Raw genomic sequence first — 13,206 nt, forward strand, 5'->3', positions numbered from 1 at the left:
CACTATGTCTCAGAATGTCTCCTTAAGTATCTTTAAAGAGTACCAATTTGATGTTATAGATATATTTTGTTATAAAAAGTATGTTTCGGACTTGTTCTGTTTATGTATGTCTTTAACCACTTGCCGACCGCCTAACGCACATATACGGCGGCAGAATGGCACGGGCAGGCAAAATCACGTACCCATACGTGATCTGCCTCCCGCGGGTGGGGGGTCCGATCGGACCCCCCCCCGGTGCCATAGGCGGTCGGCTCTCGTTCGCGGGCGATGAAAGGTCAGGGGGAGGCCATCCATTGATGGCCACCCCCTCCCGATCGCTCCCGGCGAATGAAAACGCTTCCTTTCCCTCTGTAATGTAAACAGAGGGAAAAGAAGTGATGTCATCCCTCCTCGAGCCGGTCTTTTCGTCCCGGCGCAGAGGAGAGAAGACATCCAAGTAAGTGCACCAACACTACACTTACAGTAGAACACGCAGGCACACTTTTCACCCCCCAGTCACCCCCCGATCACCCCCCGATCACCCCCCTGTACCCCCTGTCACTCTGACACCAATAGCAGTTTATTTTTTTTTTGCATTGGTGTCAGTTTGTGTCAGTTACAAGTGTTAGGGCAGTTAGGTTAGCCCCCTTTAGGTCTAGGGTACCCCCCCTTAGGTCCAGGGTACCCCCCTAACCCCCCCTAATAAAAGTTAACCCCTTGATTACCCCCCGTCGCCAGTGTCGCTAAGCAATCGTTTTTCTGATCGCTGTATTAGTGACACAGGTGACGCTAGTTAGGGAGGTAAGTATATAGGTTCGCTGTCAGTGTTTTATAGCGACAGGGACCCCCATATACTACCTGCTAAAGGTTTTAACCCCTTGATTGCCCCCTAGTTAACCCTTTCACCAGCGATCACCGTATAAGTGTTACGGGTGACGCTGGTTAGCTAGTTTGTTTTTTGTAGTTTATTACAGTTTATTATAGTTTATTATAGTTTTAGGGCACCCGCCGTTTATTACCTTATAAAGGTTTAACCCCCTAATTGCCCGGCGGTGATATAAGTTACGTTTTTAGGGTCAGATAAGGTCTGCGTCGCCCCAGGCAGCGTCAGGTTAGCGCCAGTACCGCTAAAACCCACGCACGCAGCATACACCTCCCTTAGTGCTATAGTATCTGAACGGATCGATATCTGATCCGATCAGATCTATACTCCCCAGCAGTTTAGGGTTCCCTGAAACACAGTGTTAGCGGGATCAGCCCAGATACCTGCTAGCACCTGCGTTTTGTCCCTCGGCCCAGCCCAGCCCAGCCCACCCAAGTGCAGTATCGATCGATAACTGACACTTACAAAACACTAAGCACACATAACTGCAGCGTTCGCAGAGTCAGGCCTGATCCCTGCGATCGCTAACAGTTTTTTGGTAGCGTTTTCAATCAATCGCTAACAGTCAGGAGCTTTGTTGCCTGTGAGTCTCACTAGTGTACCCCTAAATTTAGAGGCCAAAATGGCAAATCGAAAGTACACTAGTGAAGAGGCCTACACGTTTCTGAGTATGACAGATAGTGAAGAGGAAGTCACTCATCTGTCAAGTTCAGGCTCAGAATACGAACCTGTAGAGGACAGCGGCTCCATGACAGATAGCTCTGACGACGGAGTTGTGGTCCCTGCTAGGGTCAGGCGTACCAGACCCCGAACTTCTTCTGTCCTTGAAGTGCAAGAACCGCAGGGCTCTCGTATGGAGCAGAGAAGTACTAGCGCCGCTACTCCTTCTGGTGAACTGGCAAGCACCAGCGGCCTAGTACACCCTGGTCATACATCCAGCACTGCAGTATCACGTGGTGACGTGGCGAGTCCCATAAGTGCAGTTCAAGCTGGCGAGGTGGCAAGCACAAGTAGTGTCCCGCTGCCACCAAGAAGAAGACGAACACAGGCCCGTCGTGCCCATAGTGCCCTTCCTGCTGCATTCGCCAATCCGAATTGGGAACCCACCACTTCTGCAGCACCCGTACTTCCCCCTTTCACTGGCCAACCCGGAATTCAGGTGGAAACAGTTGACTTTACGCCACTGGATTTTTATTCGCTGTTTTTCACCGAAGATCTCTATAGATCTATTGTGGACCAAAGCAATTTGTACGCTGGTCAACACATCGCCACTATTCCCCAGTCCACCCTTGCCAGGGATTGGAGACCAATTACGGTCTCCGAATTTAAGATCTTTCTGGGCCTTTCCCTCCTCATGGGCATAACCAAAAAGAGTGAGTTGCGGTCATATTGGTCCACTGACCCAATTCACCATATGCCCGTGTTCTCTGCCTCCATGACCAGGGCACGATACGAGCAGATTTTGCGGTTCATGCACTTCAACGACAATGAACTCTGTCGTCCTCGTGGAGACCCTGCATACGATCGGCTCTACAAAATTCGGCCCCTCGTAAACCACTTCAACCAACGTTTTGCAGACTTGTTTACCCCCCATCAAGTTGTCTGCGTTGATGAGTCCCTGATTAAGTTTTCTGGCCGCTTGTCCTTCAAACAGTACCTTCCCAGCAAGCGTGCCAGATACGGGGTCAAGATGTATAAGCTCTGTGACAGGGCCACAGGCTATACATGTAGATTTATGGTTTACGAGGGCAAAGATAGTCACGTAGAGCCGATAAACTGCCCTGACTACATAGGAAGCGCTGGCAAGATAGTGTGGGACTTGGTGTCACCCTTATTCGGAAAGGGGTACCACTTGTACGTGGACAATTATTATACGAGCGTGCCACTTTTTAGTCACTTGTTTGATCATCAGATTGGAGCATGTGGCACCGTGCGACCTAATCGCCGGGGCTTTCCCCAGCGGCTTGTAGAGTCCCGTCTTAGGCTGGGGGAGAGAGCCTGCTTGCAGTATAATAATTTGCTCGCTATGAAGTGGAGGGACAATAAGAATGTTTTTGTTCTTACCTCCCTTCATGCAGACACGACGACCCAAATTACTACGGCGACTGGTGTTGTGGAGAAACCCCTCTGTGTCCACGAATACAACCTTAATATGGGAGGGGTGGACCTCAACGACCAGTTGTTGGCGCCGTACCTAATTGCCCGTAAGGCCAGACGCTGGTACAAAAAAGTGTCTGTTTATTTATTTCAATTGGCTTTGCTGAATGCTCATGTGCTATACAGAGCTTCAGGACAGACTGGATCCTTCCTTAAATTCCAGGAAGAGATCGTCAGAGCCCTTCTGTATCCAGACGGTGCTCCACCTCACCTTCCCCAACCAGATGCAGTAAGCCGGCTGCATGGGAGGCATTTTCCTTATGTCCTCCCGAGTACCCCTACCCAACGAGCCCCCCAAAAAAGATGTCGTGTCTGCAGCAAGCGCGGATTTAGGCGTGACACCCGGTATTGTTGTCCCTCCTGTCCTGACAATCCTGGTCTATGCATTGGTGAATGTTTTGAACGCTACCATACACTAGTGGAGTATTAGCGTAGGGTTCAGCACGGCACAGACTAGGCACACTAACACAGGGTCTCCCAAGATGCCATCGCATTTTGAGAGACCCAAACCTGTTACAGTTAAAAGTTAAAGTTACTAAAAAAAGTGTTAAAAAAAAAAAAAATAAAAAAAAAATAAAAAATAAAAATACAAAAAAAATATAAAATAAAAAAACCAAAAATAGTTGTCGTTTTATTGTTCTCTCTCTCTATTCTCTCTCTATTGTTCTGCATTCTATACTGCAATGTTTTATTGTTATGTTTTTATCATGTTTGCTTTATAGGTATGCAATTTTTTTATACTTTGTTTTTTTATTGTTAACCACTTTGTTTTCAGGTACGCCATTCAGCTGCAGAGCGGATTTATTTATCTTGACAGCAACAGCGTTTGCTCCCACGATATATAAAGCCGTGACTCCAGCGCTGTCGGAGGTGATTTCACCACCACAGTTACATACTTCAGCATATATGCCGAAGCGTGGGGGCAGCAGTGGGTGGAGGAGCAATTTGCTCCTGCCTTTTGCGGGAGGATGCCCCCATGCTTCGGCATATATATATTTTAGGTAGGCACAGGTTGCGTTAAATGTTTTATTTTTTACTATGTTTTTTTTTGTATTTGCTTTGCAGGTATGGTAAGTATTACTGTTATACTGTAATGTTACTTTGTTTTTTTGTTAACCATCATTTGCTTAGCAGGTACGCCATTCAGTTGCAGCGCGGATTTATTTATCTTGACAGCAACAGCGTTTGCTCCCACGATATATAAAGCCGTGACTCCAGCGCTGTCGGAGGTGATTTCACCACCACAGTTACATACTTCAGCATATATGCCGAAGCGTGGGGGCAGCAGTGGGTGGAGGAGCAATTTGCTCCTGCCTTTTGCGGGAGGATGCCCCCATGCTTCGGCATATATATATTTTAGGTAGGCACAGGTTGCGTTAAATGTTTTATTTTTTACTATGTTTTTTTTTGTATTTGCTTTGCAGGTATGGTAAGTATTACTGTTATACTGTAATGTTACTTTGCTTAGCAGGTACGCCATTCAGTTGCAGCGCGGATTTATTTATCTTGACAGCAACAGCTTTTGGTCCCACGATATATAAAGCCGTGACTCCAGCGCTGTCGGAGGTGATTTCACCACCACAGTTACATACTTCAGCATATATGCCGAAGTGTGGGGGCAGCAGTGGGTGGAGGAGCAATTTGCTCCTGCCTTTTGCGGGAGGATGCCCCCATGCTTCGGCATATATAAATGGTGCATGTATGCCCATCATTAGAAGTGGGCGGATGAAGGGAGGTATTCTAATGGTGGGCATACCCACCGATCAATATCTTTTTTTCGTTCAGCCCACAGGCTGCATGAAAAAAAAGTTTACAATACAAGGACCAGCAACGTACTGGTATGTTGCTGGACTTTGAGTGGTTATACCAGAATGATGCCTGCAGGTTTAGGTATCATCTTGGTATCATTCTTTTCAGCCAGCGGTCGGCTTTCATGTAAAAGCAATCCTAGTGGCTAATTAGCCTCTAGACTGCTTTTACAAACAGTGGGAGGGATTCCCCCCCCCCACCGTCTTCCATGTTTTTCTCTGGCTCTCCTGGCCCAACAGGGAACCTGAGAATGCAGCCGGTGATTCGGCCAGCTGACCATAGAGCTGATCAGAGACCAGAATGGCTCCAATCATCTCTATGGCCTAAGAAACCAGAAGCTACGAGCATTTCATGACTTAGATTTCGCCGGATGTAAACAGCGCTATTGGGAAATTAGGAAAGCATTTTATCACACCGATCTTGGTGTGGTCAGATGCTTTGAGGGCAGAGGAGAGATCTAGGGTCTAATAGACCCCAATTTTTTCAAAAAAGAGTACCTGTCACTACCTATTGCTATCATAGGGGATATTTACATTCCCTGAGGTAACAATAAAAATGATAAAAAAAAAATAAAAATGAAAGGAACAGTTTAAAAATAAGAAAAAAAATTAAAAAATTAATAAAGAAAAAAAAAAAAAAAAAAAAGCACCCCTGTCCCCCCCTGCTCTCGCGCAAAGGCGAACGCAAGCGTCGGTCTGCCGTCAAATGTAAACAGCAATTGCCCCATGCATGTGAGGTATCACCGCGAAGGTCAGATTGAGGGCAGTAATTTTAGCAGTAGACCTCCTCTGTAAATCTAAAGTGGTAACCTGTAAAGGCTTTTAAAGGCTTTTAAAAATGTATTTAGTTTGTCGCCACTGCACGTTTGTGCACAATTTTAAAGCATGTCATGTTTGGTATCCATGTACTCGGCCTACGATCATCTTTTTTATTTCATCAAACATTTGGGCAATATAGTGTGTTTTAGTGCATTCAAATTTTAAAAAGTGTGCTTTTTCCCCAAAAAATGCGTTTGAAAAATCGCTGCGCAAATACTGTGTGAAAAAAAAAAAATGAAACACCCACCATTTTAATCTGTAGGGCATTTGCTTTAAAAAAATATATAATGTTTGGGGGTTCAAAGTAATTTTCTTGCAAAAAAAAATAATTTTTTTCATGTAAACAAAAAGTGTCAGAAAGGCCTTTGTCTTCAAGTGGTTAGAAGAGTGGGTGATGTGTGACATAAGCTTCTAAATGTTGTGCATAAAATGCCAGGACATTTCAAACCCCCCCCCCAAATGACCCCATTTTGGAAAGTAGACACCCCAAGCTATTTGCTGAGAGGCATGTCGAGTCCATGGAATATTTTATATTGTGACACAAGTTGCGGGAAAAAGACAATTTTTTTTTTTTTTTTTGCACAAAGTTGTCACTAAATGATATATTGCTCAAACATGCCATGGGAATATGTGAAATTACACCCCAAAATGCATTCTGTTGCTTCTCCTGAGTACGGGGATACCACATGTGTGAGACTTTTTGGGAGCCTAGCCGCGTACGGGACCCCGAAAACCAAGCACCGCCTTCAGGCTTTCTAAGGGCGTAAATTTTTGATTTCACTCTTCACTGCCTATCACAGTTTCGGAGGCCATGGAATGCCCAGATGGCCCAAACCCCCCCCCAAATGACCCCATTTTGGAAAGTAGACACCCCAAGCTATTTGCTGAGAGGTATAGTGAGTATTTTGCAGACCTCACTTTTTGTCACAAACTTTTGAAATTTGAAAAAAGAAAAAAAAAATATGTTTTTCTTGTCTTTCTTCATTTTCAAAAACAAATGAGAGCTGCAAAATACTCACCATGCCTCTCAGCAAATAGCTTGGGGTGTCTACTTTCCAAAATGGGGTCATTTTGGGGGGTTTTGTGCTATCTTGGCATTTTATGGCCTTCAAAACTGTGATGGGTAGTGAGGAGTGAAATCAAAAATTAACGCTCTTAAAAATCCTGAAGGCGGTGATTGGATTTTGGGGCCCCGTATGAAGCTAGGCACCCAAAAAATGCCACTCATGTGGTATCCCCGTACTCAGGAGAAGCAGCAGAATGTATTTTGGGGTGTAATTCCACATATGCCCATGGCATGTTTGAGCAATATATCATTTAGTGACAACTTTGTGCAAAAAAAAAAAAAAAAAAAAAAAAATTGTCACTTTCCCGCAACTTGTGTCAAAAAATACAATATTCCATGGACTCAACATGCCTCTCAGCAAATAGCTTGGGGTGCCTACTTTCCAAAATGGGGTCATTTGGGGGGGTTTTGTGCCATCTGGGCATTTTATGGCCTTCAAAAATGTGATAGGTAGTGAGGAGTGAAATCACAACTTTACGCCCTTAGAAATCCTGAAGGCGGTGCTGGGTTTTCGGGGCCCCGTACGCGGCTAGGCTACCAAAAAGTCCCACACATGTGGTATCCCCGTACTCAGGAGAAGCAGCAGAATGTATTTTGGGGTGCAATTCCACATATGCCCATGGCCTGTGTGAGCAATATATCATTTAGTGACAACTTTGTGCAAAAAAAAAAAAAAAAATTGTCACTTTCCTGCAACTTGTGTCAAAAAATAAAATATTCCATGGACTCAACATGCCTCTCAGCAAATAGCTTGGGGTGTCTACTTTCCAAAATGGGGTAATTTGGGGGGGTTTTGTGCCATCTTGGCATTTTATGGCCTTCAAAACTGTGATAGGTAGTGAGGAGTGAAATCAAAAATTTATGCCCTTAGAAATCCTGAAGGCGGTGCTTGGTTTTCGGGGCTCCGTACGCGGCTAGGCTCCCAAAAAGTCCCACACATGTGGTATCCCCATACTCAGGAGAAGCAGCAGAATGTATTTTGGGGTGTAATTCCACATATGCCCATGGCATGTTTGAGCAATATATCATTTTGTGACAACTTTGTGCAAAAAAAAAAAAAAAAAAATTGTCACTTTCCGCAACTTGTGTCAAAATATAAAATATTCCATGGACTCAACATGCCTCTCAGCAAATAGCTTGGGGTGTCTACTTTCCAAAATGGGGTCATTTGGGGGGGGGGTTTGTGCCATCTGGGCATTTTATGGCCTTCAAAAATGTGATAGGTAGTGAGGAGTGAAATCACAACTTTACGCCCTTAGAAATCCTGAAGGCGGTGCTGGGTTTTCGGGGCCCCGTACGCGGCTAGGCTCCCAAAAAGTCCCACACATGTGGTATCCCCATACTCAGGAGAATCAGCAGAATGTATTTTGGGGTGCAATTCCACATATGCCCATGGCCTGTGTGAGCAATATATCATTTAGTGACAACTTTGTGCAAAAAAAAAAAAATTGTCACATTCCCGCAACTTGTGTCAAAAAATAAAATATTCCATGGACTCAACATGCCTCTCAGCAAATAGCTTGGGGTGTCTACTTTCCAAAATGGGGTCATTTGGGGGGGTTTTGTGCCATCTTGGCATTTTATGGCCTTCAAAACTGTGATAGGTAGTGAGGAGTGAAATCAAAAATTTATGCCCTTTGAAATCCTGAAGGCGGTGCTTGGTTTTCGGGGCCCCGTACGCGGCTAGGCTCCCAAAAAGTCCCACACATGTGGTATCCCCGTACTCAGGAGAAGCAGCTAAATGTATTTTGGGGTGCAATTCCACATATGCGCATGGCCTGTGTGAGCAATATATCATTTAGTGACAACTTTTTGTAATTTTTTTTTTTTTTTTTGTCATTATTCACTTGGGACAAAAAAAAATAAATATTCAATGGGTTCAACATGCCTCTCAGCAATTTCCTTGGGGTGTCTACTTTCCAAAATGGGGTCATTTGGGGGGGTTTTGTACTGCCCTGCCATTTTAGCACCTCATGAAATGACATAGGCAGTCATAAAATAAAAGCTGTGTAAATTCCAGAAAATGTACCCTAGTTTGTAGACGCTATAACTTTTGCGCAAACCAATAAATATACGCTTATTGACATTTTTTTTTACCAAAGACATGTGGCCGAATACATTTTAGCCTAAATGTATGACTAAAATTGAGTTTATTGGATTTTTTTTATAACAAAAAGTAGAAAATATCATTTTTTTTCAAAATTTTCGGTCTTTTTCCGTTTATAGCGCAAAAAATAAAAACGACAGAGGTGATCAAATACCATCAAAAGAAAGCTCTATTTGTGGGAAGAAAAGGACGCAAATTTCGTTTGGGTACAGCATTGCATGACCGCGCAATTAGCAGTTAAAGCGACGCAGTGCCGAATTGTAAAAAGTGCTCTGGTCAGGAAGGGGGTAAAACCTTCCGGGGCTGAAGTGGTTAAACTGAATAAAATCTTTATGGAAAAAAAAAAAAGTGAGAGAATATAGCCAGATTTCACATCAATATGACCTGTGGCAATACATCAAATCTTAAAAAAAAAAAAGTAGAGGCCAGCAAGAAAGCTAGTTGTAAAGAGTTGCAATTTTGGTTATCTGCAGTGATAAACCACTTTTACTGGTGCAGTAGGCACTGTAAAGGAGATACAGAAATTTTCTGGAGTACATGGACATCCCTGCTGTACCATGTATGCAACATACATGAGTGGGAGGAGGCTGGTGAAAAAATGTACAGTCAGCATACTCCAATATGTGAATCTGATGTCCATGTAGAATGGCTAATAAAACCCAGTGCAGCATTCAAGGCATTTGAGTATTTAGTGATGTCAACACAGTTGAAAAATGATGTCCCTCATTTGGTGCTATACTGTTGCACTGGTGCTATCGAAACCTTTCATTCTAGTGTTCTTAAATATTGTAATAAACGCTTACATTTCAGGATGAACTCCATGGGGGCATGAACAAAGTTGGCCGTTCTATCACATAACAATAATGTTGGCCATTCCCAAGCCATAGTGCATAGACCAACTGAGAAAAGTGAAGAGCTGGGCACAAAAAGAACCTCTTTAGAGACCCACGCTTTAGGAAGAAATGGATAGTCCATAAAATCTATGAGTCTGTATACCATGATCATTTTTAAAATATAATGAAGACAATGGTCAGTGTTGCTGCGGGAAAAATAACACCGACATGGAAATCTAAAGAGGATCTTCTGCCTGAAAATATAGAATCTTCTGAAAGATCAGATTAAAAATATGCTGTGTCCATGCACATGTCATGATTTCCCTTGCATAGGGAGGAAGATTCTATGGAATGAACGTGCCAGTTAAAACAATAAACATAATTATTTTTTTATATACTTTATGTAAAATAGTTAAGCTAAATATTTATGTTATTAATATTTTTATTTATAGATATCCATACATTATAATGGTATCTTATTTGTTTCAGGTTAGTATTACATTTATATAAAATGTATACCGTATTTATCGGCCTATAACACGCACTTTTTTCCCCTTAAAATCAGGGGAAAGTCGCAGGTGCGTGTTATACGCCGATCCCCGCCGATCCCGAGCTGTCACATTTTCAAAATCGCGGACCGCGATTTGAAAATGGCACCGCCGGAGCCGAAGTACACAGAGCCGATCCTCGGCTCTTTCCGGCGGCTCTCGTTTACTTTCGGCTCCACTCGTAGTCCCGAGCGGAGCTATCCGAACCTACTCGGATAGCTCCGCTCGGGACTACGAGTGGAGCCGAAAGTAAATGAGAGCCGCTGGAAAGAGCCGAGGACCGGCTCTGTGTACTTCGGCGCCGGCGGCGCCATTTTCAAATCGCGGACCGCGATTTTGAAGCCCTGGAAGCAGGGACAGGGGATCCCAGGCTGCACTGGGGAAGGCTGCACTGACAAGGCTGCACTGGGGAAGGCTGCACTGACAAGGCTGCACTGGGGAAGGCTGCACTGACAAGGCTGCACTGACAAGGCTGCACTGACAAGGCTGCACTGGGGAAGGCTGCACTGACAAGGCTGCACTGACAAGGCTGCACTGACAAGGCTGCACTGACAAGGCTGCACTGACAAGGCTGCACTGACAAGGCTGCACTGACATGGCTGCACTAACAAGGCTGCACTGACATGGCTGCAATGAAGGGCATTTAAATGTAAGTTTTTTTCCCTTCAACTTCCCTCCTAAAAGTTTTTTTTCCTTAAAATTCCCTCCTAAATTGGGGTGCGTGTTATACGCCGGTGCGTGTTATACGCCGATAAATACGGTATTTTATTTAATGAAAGTTCTAATCTATAAAACATATCCAAATAATCTTTCTCATATTAGGTTGGACTTTTGAAAATTGTTTTCTTCAAGTAATGCTTTATTATGTATATTTTAAAAGTTTTGGACAACAGAAATTACTTTAAATAACTTGATTTTAATGCTATAAATAAAAATAAGGTGAGTTAATCCAAGAAAATGTGTTTGCTTTTTTAAACTTAAATATATTTTTCTAAAACTAACAATTTATAATAGTTTGTTTATTCAAGACTCATTTACATTGTTAAACAATAAATGAATTTAATATGATAACAAATTATTTATTATTGTTTATATATCATTTTTAATATTATATATAAAAAAATAATTCATGTTAATGAATAACTAGATAAATAAAATAAAGAATATAAAAAACATAAATGCAGATTCAAAATTTTTATTCAAGCATATGTCAAAAAACATTGCACAGATACGTTTTAAAATATAAGAATGTAGGTTATTTTTACGATTTGGTTAAAGTAGTTTTTTAAAGCTAAAATTCCAATGCCATGTCTCCTGCATCATAATCATTAGAATATTTAAATCCAATGTATTGACCATCTGGGTCTGGAAAAGTTGATCTAACTGCATGAACTGCACATGAAGGCATGGGCCTTCAATTTCCTTTGCCCAGATAGCTATGTATCCATGCCGCTAAAGACTTGTATGCAGTTTTATGTAAGTTTCTGCAAAATAAATAATAAAAGTTGTGTGCAACATTAATTATAAAAATAAAAAGTTCCATTTTTTTAGAGTGACACAAACACATTTAATTAAAAATAAAAAAAATATTTAATTTAAAAGAAAAAATATTAAACTTCTTAAATCTTAATTACTATGTATGTATATAACAATAATCTATGAAAATGTAAAAAAATGATATACCTATTATCATCTGCATTTTGGTGCATGTGAAGTTCCTTGGTGTATAATAGTCAAGATAACTGTAGTATTAAGCCTGTCAACAACCATATTTTTAAAAATGATTGAGTCCGTTATACACAATGAACCTTCATCAATATTTTCCTTAACATTTGATATTTCCTGGTAGCAAAATGACTCTCTGGCCGTAGGCATTGCAAGACAATTTCCGCATTCACACCAATCATTTTTTCCAATTCTTGTTTTCAGTGTGCGTTCTTCAGCTGTTTCTGAGTTTGACTGCAATTAAGCTTGAGATGGTGGATTGAACAGAAAACTTGGGTCCTCATCAGCTGTTCGATAGTTGGACCACATTTTAGCTAAAAGATTTTTTTCTCTACATACAGTGAAAAACAATTGATTAATAAATTAGCAGTCTAATGTTGGTGAAGTTTATAGTCTATCCTGTTTTGGAATAAAATGTACCCTTTCCTCTGCAGATCTCATGCTTGGTGCCTGATTATCTTCCATTGTCCCTATATTTTCTTGTTATTCTTCTGTTGTCTTCAATATCAATAAAAATAATTAAAAAATCATTTTTGAGTAGACTTTTTTCAGGTGGTTGGTTATTGTTAAATAATTAAAAACTAAATACATTTATTTTAATTGTCATGATTTTTTTTTATTATACATAAAAATATGTATAATAAAAATAATAAAAAATGTTTTTGATTTGTTTTTATATATCTATAAAGTCAAATAAAGATTCATACTTGTAAAATTGTTATATCATTTATTAAAGTATACAGTTCAGTACTTATAATTCTTGGTCATTGTAATTTCTTTGTTTTTTTTAAATAAATGTTTTATTATTAAAAGCAAATCTATCTATCTATCTATCTATCTATCTATCTATCTATCTATCTATCTATCTATCTATCTATCTATCTATCTATCTATCTATCGGAAAAGACAAAGGGACACATTCTCCAATGCAAAAATCGTATATTGTATCAGTTGCTCTCAAGGCATAAACAGGTTGCAAATAGCAGCTACTGTACAGTTACGAGCATCACATTCAGTTATTGTATCAATTAACAAATAAATAGGCATATAAAGGATCAAAAAGGAACAAAAAAATAGAAAAAAAATGCATAAATGCACACACAAAAATAATCGCAAAAATGTCCTATATTTGAATAAGGCTGTTGTGTCAGCTGTATAAGTGCTGCCGGCACTGGGGATCTACAGTTCATTGAGGAAACCATGAATGCCAACATGTACTGTGACATACTGAAGCAGAGCATGATCCCCTTCCTTCGAAGACTGGGCCGCAGGGTGGTATTC

Source organism: Aquarana catesbeiana, linkage group LG11 (assembly GCF_042186555.1).
Source record: "Aquarana catesbeiana isolate 2022-GZ linkage group LG11, ASM4218655v1, whole genome shotgun sequence".
In the NCBI taxonomy this organism is placed as follows: Eukaryota; Metazoa; Chordata; class Amphibia; order Anura; family Ranidae; genus Aquarana; species Aquarana catesbeiana.